General features: G+C 42.8%; 1 long non-coding RNA gene across 1 annotated transcript; it reads right to left on the bottom strand.

Annotated features, from left to right (window-relative positions):
* Positions 1-1,014: 1,014 nt before the first annotated feature.
* LOC134092097 (uncharacterized) lies at positions 1,015-5,410 on the bottom strand. Its single transcript, XR_009940163.1, has 5 exons — positions 5,094-5,410; positions 3,759-3,850; positions 3,288-3,531; positions 2,962-3,069; positions 1,015-1,137 (listed from the first exon to the last, which is right to left on the bottom strand). It is a non-coding gene; the product is annotated as an uncharacterized LOC134092097 (long non-coding RNA).
* Positions 5,411-11,913: the final 6,503 nt, after the last annotated feature.

Genomic DNA, 11,913 nt, shown 5'->3' with positions numbered 1-11,913 from the left:
TTTTAAAGCCTGTTGGACTTAATGGAACAAGTGCATGGAGATGTGAAGAATGTGATCGATACCATACAGCCAGCCTACGTGAGTAACTTTATCTCTGTGTTATCCAAATGTCTTAAAGTTAGCGAGGTTGAGTCTGCTTAAACACCAACACCCCAGAACTCACGGACCCGAGATGGAAGTTTCTCAACCTAGCTTCGCTGGCCCCTTTAGCTGACGGGCTGGCTGGTCGGCCGAATATCAATCCAACAGAGGGGGGGAGAATAGAATAGAGCTATATGTCGATTTTGCAACAAATTATTCCGACTTTGCAGTGTGGCTGCTGGCCGTGTTCAATTGGAAACTCATAGAAACTCTGGGGCGATTTTCATCAATCAACCCCACGCATAACCAGGGAATACCGATATGGTTATACAAATAAGATACCTAAAAACAACTAGCAACGTTGTGTGAAAAGAGAAATGCAACCAGAATATAACGTTTTTTTCTTTAGTTGTAATAACGTTCGGGAAACTTTGATAACCTGGAGCTAACGTTCTCTCCAGGGTATTAGAAGGTTACTGATAAACTAACCACAGGAGAACCAGCGGCTAACGTTATTTGCTTGCTGGGATTCAACCAGAATATAACGTTTTTTTCTTTAGTTGTAAAAACGTTAGGGGAACGTTATTTGTTTTGACAACCTGGAGATAACGTTCTCTAAACGTTATTAGTAGGTTGCTGAAAAACGAACCATAGGGGAACCAAAAGCTAACGTTAGTGAAAGTTAGCAGAACGTTAATTGTTTGCTGGGTTATAGGCTTTTAAATAATGTGCATTAAGCACTTACTAACTTTACCATTACCCATACTATTGCTGTTAAAATAAGCCTATATTATCCTACTATAGGCTTTTAAAATGTGCATTAAGCATTTTCATTTACCAACTTAACCATCTAGATGATAAATACATAATCTAATAGGCCTACATTACAATAGCAAGCTAGGCGTAAACAAACAGTCAAACAAACGTTATCCATTTCATTGTAATTTTATTTAATTCTTGAAGTCTCCGCCACCGGACCGTCCAGGTGCATCATGTTTAAGATGATCTGCCTCAGCTCTCCCGATGTCAGCCTTGTTGCTCCATTTTTCACCGCAGCTGAAATGACAGGAAACATTTTCATTAACAGTGTTTCCCATACATTGAGTAATCTGTGGCGGGCCGCCACGAAATAATGTTCTATGTTGTACGATTGAAATTATTTTTAAATCATGTTATCAATTGAATCACTTTCATTGAGCTGCGCGCACGCAGCTTTTTCTTTGCCCGAATGAAACCACTGCCTCTGCATGTGCATTTAACAAAACATTAACGATTGTTGAAGGATTGTTGTTGCCACATACGGCGAGCTAAACTGCTATTAATTCTGCTTAACATGCGGCGCAAATGTGTTCAAAACGGCGGCATTCAAGTGAACTTTTGCTAACGTCTCACAACGTAGCCCACATTAGGGAGACTAAACTAAGTTATGCATTCGAGCCGTATCTCTAAGCGTTAGAATAGTGTAACGAAGAGACTCTTGTGTGGTCTCAACCGCTGACCGGCCCGCTGACCGGCCCGCTGGCCGGTGAAGTACCCGATCCAACGCTGCCTCCACAGCAGCTTACGAGGAAAACCCCCTGACTGGGAAGCGACAATCAGTCCTCACTCCTACATCCCCGGCCTTAGCTAGCGTCTCCTAACCCTCTCTGGCTTCACCGCGGGCAGCCCTGAACACGCAGGTGTTATCAATTACAATGTACAATTCCAATTCACATTGATTTCCCCCACAGATCCGCCCCCACACAAGAGTCTCTTCGTTGACACTCATGGAGGTATTATATATAACTGGAGAGCGTGACTAAGTCCCGCCCTCCATACAAATGAATGGCCGATGCTAGGCTAGTAAATCCGGCCAATTTTCGTCAACGCCATATTGAACACTGGAGCTCCGATCCAGCGCCAGTCGGCTCTGACCATGCGCAAAGATCAAAAGCTGGAAATGACGCATTGACCTACATTGATCTTTATTGGACATTCTGTAAAAAGAGAGTCATCCTCCAATTCAGAGGGTGGCGATAATGCACATACCTTGCTTGCAGCGTAACAACAAGCAGAAAAAGTTGCTCGGGAACGCACACCTGAGTCCAGTGGAGTGTCGCACGGAGTAATGATTGGCTGTAGGTACCCGTCCACCAACATGTACGCGCATGAGAGCTCGTGCCCAACACGGATTTTCGTGCACGGAGCTGGTTCTAAATGCTCCATGAGGCGCCATAATTGAAAATGGCGCTTGCTAACTTGCCGAAGCTAATCAACACAGCCTTGACCCCCTGGTTGACACTATTCTAACGCTTGGAGATACAGCTCGAATGCATAACTTAGTTTAGTCTCCCTAATGTAGGCTACGTTGTGAGATGTTAGCAGAGTTAACTTGAATGCAGCAGTACGGTGTACATTTTAGGACCGTACAGCAGCCGTTTTGAACACATTTGCGCAGCATGTTAAGCAGAATTAATAGCAGTTTAGCTCGCGCGAGTCTCCTCGTTACGTTTGGATGTCGAATTTAGCATGCTAACAGGTACTTTTCTCTTCCGCTGTCGTGAATGAACAGCTGACAGCGCGGCCGCATTTAGAAGGCGTCACGACGTGATTATTTCTGAGATTCTGATATGTTTTCAAAACTGGAATTTATTGTGCATACGTCATGGTTGAAAACTTATCAGAATCTCAGAAATAATCACGTCTGCAGTCGTCTTAAAACGGCTACATCAAGTCAAACCAGACCGACATAAAAAAACACACCTCCAAAGTGTAGTTTTAGGTTGTTTTGGATAGAAGCGTCTGCTGATTGACTAAATTACCAAATGCGGGGGGGGGGGGGGGGGGAGGAAAATGTATAGCACACGAAAGCATAGGGAAATATAAATGTATTTCACTCACAGCATTAAGGGCCCTGTTGGTTGTGGTTAGCGGAGGGAGGTCCCAGGAAGAGGCCACGTTCTGTACCCTTCCCATTTCTTCAGCTGATAGGTTTGATTCCACCTCCAGCTTGAAGATGGAGAGCATGAAAGAGATACATAATGGTTAGACAGTGTGTTAAAAGTTTATAGAATCATAATAGTGGGTCCACCAGTTGACTCCTCAGTTTTTCTAAAATCATTATAAAATAAAAGACCCAGTCTTTTGGGGGCAACACACAAACAACAACAAAACAAAATAAAAACACAACATAACATCAAACATTAGTATTTTCTATGTAAACATACAAGCCTGATTGTTTCTCTAATGTCCAGGTCTGCACAGTCCTCCAGGTTTACTGTAGCCGTGTCTGGGCTCCCACGAAGCAGTATGGACAACCACATCACAGAGTCCAGACAAGCAGGGTCCTCCATGAAGGAAAGAGTGCCCCACAATTCTCCCAGCCACAATGAACATATCACTGAGAAAGGGAGAAGCTGAGGGGACCAAATGACCAGGCTCTCCTTCAAAGTGGTGTAACAATGGTGTTTGCTGTTTCAAAAAAAAAAAGACAAAAAAGCAAAGTTAGAATAAAACAACTTTGCTTGCTACAACACTTAGAAATAATAAAATTCAGTACATAGTGAACCGTACACTGTTCAGATTCTTCAAAGTCATCCAGCAGTTACTTTAGCTTAGAATAATGGCTTCAAACACATTTTGAGACAGAACTTGAAATAATAGATGAAAATGGTTTTACGTAAAGTTTTTTTTTTTACCCTGAGTAGCATTCACCATCTGACAGTACTAGCAGTTGCAGTTCTGGAAGTTGATGGTAGATCTTCCAGGGACACACTTAAGAGTTGATGTGCTGAGAAGACAAATGAGCAAAGGCTTTAGAAAAAGCAACAGTTACACAGAAAAATGACAGGAATCCCAGACCTCAAAAGCAGCGTCTAGTAAAAACACGCTGGAAGTGTCACTTCTTACATAACCAATTTCCAAAAATAATCATTAAACACAAACCCATCAGAACTTATTGACACAGTCTATAACACAGGAGGAAGAGGGAGACACACACACAGACCAGGAAACCAGGGGACACAAGGGACCACAGGGGATAGTCCAACAAGGGGGTACATAGCTTCGGCGCTACAATACAATCACATAAACACACAACTAGTTTCCCCTACCTTTCACTTTAAAATACCAACATATTGCACAACCTGGGCATCTGAGCCTCGACAATGTTGACCACTCTGTTACTACTCTGTGCCAAATGACAGTCAATAAATAGATAGATATTACTATCATTATTATTCATAATAATAATAATAATAATAACAACAACAACAATAACACTATTAACATGCTGCACAACTGGTCAACAGGTTCTCCACGTCTGGTAATGATGACTGCTTGCTATGAACCATAAACAATAAATGGAGAGTGGGCCTAATAGCGATTCTGGTATTTAAAATAGTCCTGTTGGCAACAAGTACAAGTTGTTGCTACCAAAATGCTACAACAAAAATGAAGTGGATAACAGCGCGCTGCTTGTCTACTCTAGTCTAGTGTATCTAGCAGGACGGTGGAGAGATATCCATGGTTACAAAGGACTCTTCGGGACGGGTAGATCTAGCCGCGAAAAAAATTCAAATTTTCGCGCTACCTTTGTGAACGTTCTAAGCAGGTCCACGAAATCATGCGTGTTGCAATCAGGTTCCTAACTTCCTACGTTACCACAAACCATAGATATATATATTGACCACAAACGGCCCTAAATTGTGTTGAATAGATCAGACAGAAAATACTTTCCTTTCATAGAGATAACGGGACCTAACAGCAATTACAAACGGGTTTCAAGTCCGACTACATTATCAGCGGTAGAGTGAATTAACACAGAAGAATTTCTCCACTCAAGTAAAACTAGCCCAGGACAGGTTAAGTTAGCATGGTAACATACAGATCCTCGATTACTCCGCTGTCCGCTTTAATCATCTCTGATAGCACTGTTGATGGTGTTCAGAGCATTCGTCTCGTTTTGGCAAAACTGATTCTCGATCAAAATGTTACATTTCTACTTCCTAAATCATAGGCATAAACTCACTTACCTCAGTAGCAGGTTCCATCTTCACGCTGTTCTTCAACGGCTTCAACTGACTGTGTGTTTCAAACAAAGTTCGAAATGGGCTCGGCTACGGCTTCCCGCCTCCGTTCCTCTTGTACATGCGCAGAGTTCACTCCTGTCTCCTTTACGTGAACATTTATGTGATTTTTTTTTTTATCAGAATTTTAATTACTCATTATTTCAATGACTGATTTTTTTCCATCTGAATTTTTCCTCTGATTTTTTTTTCAGAGGGGAGAAGGCTAAAAACAGAGTTGTCCGTCCATATCAACTGTTGCCATGAGTAAACAAACAAAAGTCACACACGCAGTTAACTGCAGCCAAGATGGCGGCGCCGGGCGCCCGTAGAGTTCGCGGCGGATTTGGGCAATCCCCGGGGGGGAAAGATGGTCGACAGGAACGATAATGTAGTCCTAGGTAGACTATAACTGATAATTTACATCAGGATTTAATTAGTTGATATGTGGTCTGAAAAAGGACGTGCTAAAGACGTCTTTCCTTAGACCAAAATGGGCCGGCCAAAACAAGACCATTATTCTACGTCTAATTTTGGTTGAAATCAGGGCCATGACGGACCGACGGGATTTAGCCCAAATATCAACGTTGAAATGACGTTGTGTGCTGGGGGGGTCAGCTGTTCTCTTGCCGTCTGCGATCGATGAGGCACCTGTGACTGGTGCTGCTGGTGTTGCTGGACTGTGGTTCCAAGGCCGAAGAACTTCTGCTGCTGGCTGGACTATTTCAAATCGTCAGCGCGGCCTAATGGATGCGATCGGTTGGATTAAGTTAAAGGGATAGTTCGGGTTTTAAGACACGAAGTTATATGGGTTCCCCGTCAGCAACGTTGTGCATCAGCACTGACTTACCCCGCAACAGCGTCCTGTGAGCCGAGATCCAGCCGTTTTTTGAAGCTGAAGAAAGTAGTCCGGCATGTTTCTGGGGTCACGAAAGTAAAGTGTTTTTCTTCTCAAAACCATATGCGTTCAAAAGAGTGATATATTTGCACCACAAAAACGTTGTCCAGGAAAAATTCAAACCTCGTTATCACTTACTTATTTTTCGCGATTCCTATCACTGCGCGCTACTGACAGCTGGACAACGTTTTTGTGGTGCAAATATATCACTCTGTTGAACGCATATGGTTTTGAGAAGAAAAACACTTTACTTTCGTGACCCCAAAAACTTGCTGAAGAAAATAGTCCGGCATCAAAAACGATCAAAAACCGGCTGGATCTCGGCTCACAGGACGCTGTCGGGGGGTAAGTCAGTGCTGATGCACAACGTTGCTGACAGGGAACCCATATAACTTCGTGTCTTAAAACCCGAACTATCCCTTTAACGTGGACTTTTCTGTTTTGTTTGTTCTATTATTCATTTGTCATTTGTTTATTTGTTTGTCTGTGTTGTATGTCTTGGTGTCACGGGTACGCTGGCGATTACGCCACTCCGTCTGGCATCTTTTGTCTGTGTCTTGTTATTTTGTGAATTTGTTTGTTGTGTTGTTGTCACGGGTAGGCTAAGCTGGCGACTACGCCACTCCGTTTCGGCACTGTCTCTGTCAATCTGTAGCCGTTTACTGACTGCACAGATAGCCGGCGATGCACGGGCTTTTAGCCGGCTAGTCCCGATTGTACTCACTGACCCAGGCAGCAAAAATTGTGCGGGCCGAACGCGGCCCGATTAAAACGAAAACACTCGGCCAATCCTCGGCATGAATCTAGGACCGATTGCTCTGCGAGCGCTCGGCTGTAACGCGGCCCGATTAAGGCGAAAACACTCGGCCAATCCTCGGCATGAATCTAGGTCCGATTGCTCTCCGAGCGCTCGGCTGTAATGAGGCCCTATTGTGGAACCCCGATGTAAAGCCCCCCGTCCAGTTCATTGTCTGGGTTTTATTGATTTCCATTCGTGTCAAGTTAATACTAGAATTGCTAAGCAGGTCTACAAGATATGCCTAATCTGCATATAAATCATAGACAGTTTTCAAGTTTAAAGCATTTTTATTGGACTATATCACAGCATTCATGTAAAACCAACAGTTCAAATACTTTGAAACATTTAACTAGTCCACTGCATTTGAGTTTGAAACTTATCTACGATGTCTACCGGTTTGCTCTGGCTTCACCATCTCTGTCGGAGGTCAGCTATATCCACCTGGTGCTGAAGAGCTTTTCTGTGGAGTCTTTAGTCAGGGAATTCCGGCGGACTGCATCTGAGAAAAAAAAAGACGGCAGCATGTTAGCTAGTTGATTCAGTGTAGCACGTCTCTGTAACCGTAATATGCTAGCTACTGGACCAGTACAAAAGTATGAGAAAGAGACACGAGACACCAGTTTTCAGAATAAAAATGAAATAAGTCAGTAGCCTAGTTTTGTTCCAATTCATTTTCTTCCACAAGTCGAAGACTGAGCTCGTAAATAACCCATATGCATCCAAGCTGCAAAGAAATATGAGCTAACACCCCAGCTAGTTAGCCCCTTAGCCAATGTTTACCTTTGAGCTAAACCGCTATCGTTACACCTTATTGATCCCCACCTTTATAGCCTATACTTTAATCCGGCATGATTAAGAATTTTCGGTTGTTGTCTGATTGTTAATTGAATTACATTTCTGAATTCGTTCTTTTCGTTTCATCTGGAGGGATAGGACGAAGGAACTTCGCGGACAAAGTGGGTCAACATGTCATTAGTAATAACACGAATGTAGTAGTTTGTAAAATGTTAAGGGAACTCAATTTTTGATGCTTTATAGGGAATGTTAAAACAAGACTTACCTCAAGTTCACCGTATTTCGCAGAATCAGCAGAAGTCAGGCGTCTTCTCTCATCCAAAGTTATGCACACTCCAGTGATGACTTGAGCTGACTGCGTGCTTGACGATTGCTGCAGTAGCCGTTGAAATCGGCTTCATACTGGTAAAAAGGGTCTGAGCCGAGCGCCCAGTTAACAGCTGTCGAGCAGCGGCCTGCAGGTGGCAAAATGACCTGGCCCAATTGACCCTTCCAGAAGTCCCGCCCTCCATAGTTACTGTTGCTACGCCTGTCAAACTTTCGCACCTTGCCCGTCTATTACAATGGAGGAGACACGGGATTTTTTAAACAAATGTAATTTACAAAGACATCGCACCACACTGAAAGCTCATATTTGGTCACTAGCGAGCTACATCTGTCCTCTGTCAACTACAGTTGCATTTTCAGCTCTGAACAAAACCGTTCATGAGTTATTTAAGCAAAAGTCGAAGGTACGCGTTGTTTTTGATGGTTCCTCCAGGCTAGTACGAATGAAACGGGCGGGGGACAAAACTAGCATAACGTTTTAAGCTATACTTCCATAACGTCAATATTTGACAACATAACATGATTGGTACTTCAACTAGGTATTATTTTAGACAGAATTGCTGACGGGCTATACATACGTCTCGTTGAATGTCTGTTAAGAACTTTTTGCCGCCATCGTGAAACGTATCTCGCGGTTATGGAAATATCACGCAATATGCAAAATTTAAAGTTAGAAAAATACGTATTTCAAACTATATCATGTCTTTATAGTTCAACATGTTATTTCACCGTGATTTCACGTGTTTGGGGGCACCACACATCCAAATAAATGCCCTTAATGGCCCACAGGCTATGCAGTCTCCATAGGTTAACGTGGCAAAAACTCGAAAGCTTGCCAGGCCTTGCTTGCCTAGTTACGGGTTGCCACGATTGGCCTGTGGCGGTTTTAGGGCGTGGCTCTGGAAGGGTCAATTGTGGTTGCCACTACTCAGCCGAGGACGCGTCTCTGCCGACAGCGCCGCAGGTTTTACGGAAGCGGCCCGCTCCTAATTTCTAGCTGGGCGCCGATGCCGCAACTCAGCCGACAGCGCCGGAGGTTTTACGGAAGCGGCCCGCGTGTAATTGCTAGCTGGGTGATAGCCGGCTAATCGCCGAGGTGATTTACGCTGCCAATTGTCCTCCCCTGAGGGTACACATATTCCCGGGGCGACTGCAGTGAGCACGCGAGCCGGCTATGCGGCGGCTAACTGAGACATGGGCGGAGCTGTCAACAACGAGAGTTGTGCACACACTGCTGAAAGACTTAAAATCAGCAAACAGCTGACTGACTGTATGCTGAGCACAGCTGTCAGATCATCATCATACTGTTCACACACTGGTCCTTGTGGTCCATCTAGCACACTGTTCTTTCAAATGTCAATAAAATCGCCAAACATCTCAGCATTTATTTATTAATTGCTAACATATTGGGAAAACAGCCTATCCTGCTTTATCTACAGCCAGGATAAATTAGCTAGACCATGGCTAGCTTGCTCAAATAACCATTGACAACGTATTTCGTTAAAGCATGTAGGCTAGGCCTATATCATACCCATAAGGTTTAAGAAACATAACAACGTTGTCCAATTTTAGTTTAATGCATTTTTCTGAATTGGAGAGGTCTCCTTATGAGGGTAGGCTCTGCATTTTAAATGGCTAATCGCTAGTCGCGATTAGCATCGTTGGTTTAAACTTTGCAGAGCTGTTTTGTTGTTATCACAAAAATACTGATTGTAACTGCTGTTAGGAAGACAGTTTGGAACCTGGCAGACGTGAGGCAGTGAAAGGTATAATGCACAGTCCAAGCGGAATGAGTGGAGAGTTGATATTGTGATGAGGCAAGAATTACTCTGTTAGGAAATGTTTATTACCAGATGAATATGAGGAATGACATTACATGGAAGTGGCCTGTTTAAAATCCCCGTGGCTATATCCCACAACATGGGTGGCATCCCGTAACATAAACCCCTTATCCCACAACACATCAGCTGACTAGTCTAGTACAACTATCTTATGACAACAGGCTGCTTAACCATCTTAGCCGTAGGCTACATCCCAGAGGAAAGAAATTCTTAGAATGAGATCTCTTTTGTTTCTCATTTGTTTCTCCTAGACAATAATGAGATCACAATGATACAAAAATGAGATTATTGCCTTTGTCTCACGCTTCTCAGGTTTGTCTCGGGAGCCAAAGAGTTATGTTATCTCAGTGTAGACTCCCTTTGATTTATAAATGAGATCTCAAATAGGTCTCAAATAATGCTCAGTTTTGTCCATGTTGTATGTCTCATATTTTACTCAGGCTGAGTCACCAGAGAGCTCTCCTTGTAAACTCAAGAAATTCTCATTTAAGTCTCTTTGGTAAATCTCGTGTTAGGCTCAGTGTAGACTCCCTTTAATCTACTAATGAGATCTCAGCTATGTTTTAAATAATGCTCAGTTTTGTCTCATTTATATGACTCATTCTTTACTCAGGCTGAGGCGCCAGAGAGGTCTCTTTGTAAACTCAAGCAATTCTCATCTATATCTATTTGGTAAATCTCAGATTTGGCTCAATCAGTTCCATAAAAGATTCCTCAACACATTTCTTACCAAAAGATTTTTTTACCAGTGTTATTATACACTCTGTACATGTGTGTGTAGCTGTGCTGTGTGTGTCTATCCACGTGTGTGTGTTCGTGTGTAACTGTGCTGTGTGTGTCTGTCGACATAAGTATGTGTGTGTTTGTGTGCACTTTAAGAGTCACTGCACGAGAAAACCAGGCAAAACCAGCAGGAGGTAGGAAGATGGGGGTCGGCCAAATCGGCTCATACTTTGTATATGTGATAAGTATGTGGAACTATGAACAGCCATATACTTAAAACCCTCAAACTCTTTTTTGTTGTGGAGTTCTGGGGCCCCTCTCAGAGAACCTCAAAAATCCAACAATTCATGGCTGAAAATGACTGAAATTGCCATTTCTACCCTGATTATCCTGATAAAGATATGAACATGAGCTTTAAGTTTCCATAGAGCTTAGGTAGAATAGTTTTAAAGACCAAAAGGTGCACTAGGGGGTTATCTGCACCACTGAAAGCAGAATTTTCATCCCTCTAAAATTGGTCATTTTTAGGAGGCATTATCTCACATTTGCAGTGGCTTTGGTGGATGGTTTTACTGTTGCTGGACAGAGGAACATCTTCTGATTCAAAAACAATTGTCGTCTAATTGGGCCACACATAATGTGCGCCGTGACAGGAGGGTCTTTACAGGTTTTTTTTTCGGGTTTTGGAGTATAATAAACCAGGTAATAATATCTCAATATAGGGTAATTTATGGTCAATTTTTGTGTCACTGTATGACAAATTGTTAAAGAAAGCTTTAATTAACTAGAAAAGCACTCAAAGAGTGCAGACCTCTGCATGCATTGTTGTTCTTGGTTGTCATACATTTGAAACTAGACTATTCAGATCGCCACCGAGTGGCCATACCATGCCATTACATCGCAAACATCTGGCATTACATCTGTTTGTGATGTAATGCCATGGTATGGCCATGTGATGGCGATCTGAATATGGTTTATCATAGGCCAAAACACGACAAATCCTGCTAAAGACCCTCCTGGCACGGCACACATTATGTGTGGCCCAATTAGACGACAATTGTTTTTGAATCAGTAGATGTTCCTTTCTCCAGCAACAGTAAAACCATCCACCAAAGCCACTGCGAATACGAGATAATGCTTCTTAAAAATGACCGAAATTTAGAGGGAGGAAAATTCTGCTTTCAGTGGTGTAGATAACCCCTCGGTGCACCTTTTGGTCTTTAAAACTATGCTACCTAGGCTCTATGGAAATATAAAGCTTATGTTCATATCTTTATCAGGATAATCAGGGTAGAAATGGCAATTTCAGTCATTTTCAGCCATGAATTGTTGGATTTTTGAGGGTCTCTGAGAGGGGTCCCAGAACTCCATAACAAAAAACAGCTGGAGGGTTTTAAGTATATG

This window comes from Sardina pilchardus, chromosome 1 (genome assembly GCF_963854185.1).
Source record: "Sardina pilchardus chromosome 1, fSarPil1.1, whole genome shotgun sequence".
Classification (NCBI taxonomy): Eukaryota; Metazoa; Chordata; class Actinopteri; order Clupeiformes; family Clupeidae; genus Sardina; species Sardina pilchardus.
Note: the sequence above shows the minus strand (reverse complement) of the source record. Positions and strands in the feature narration are given on the sequence as shown.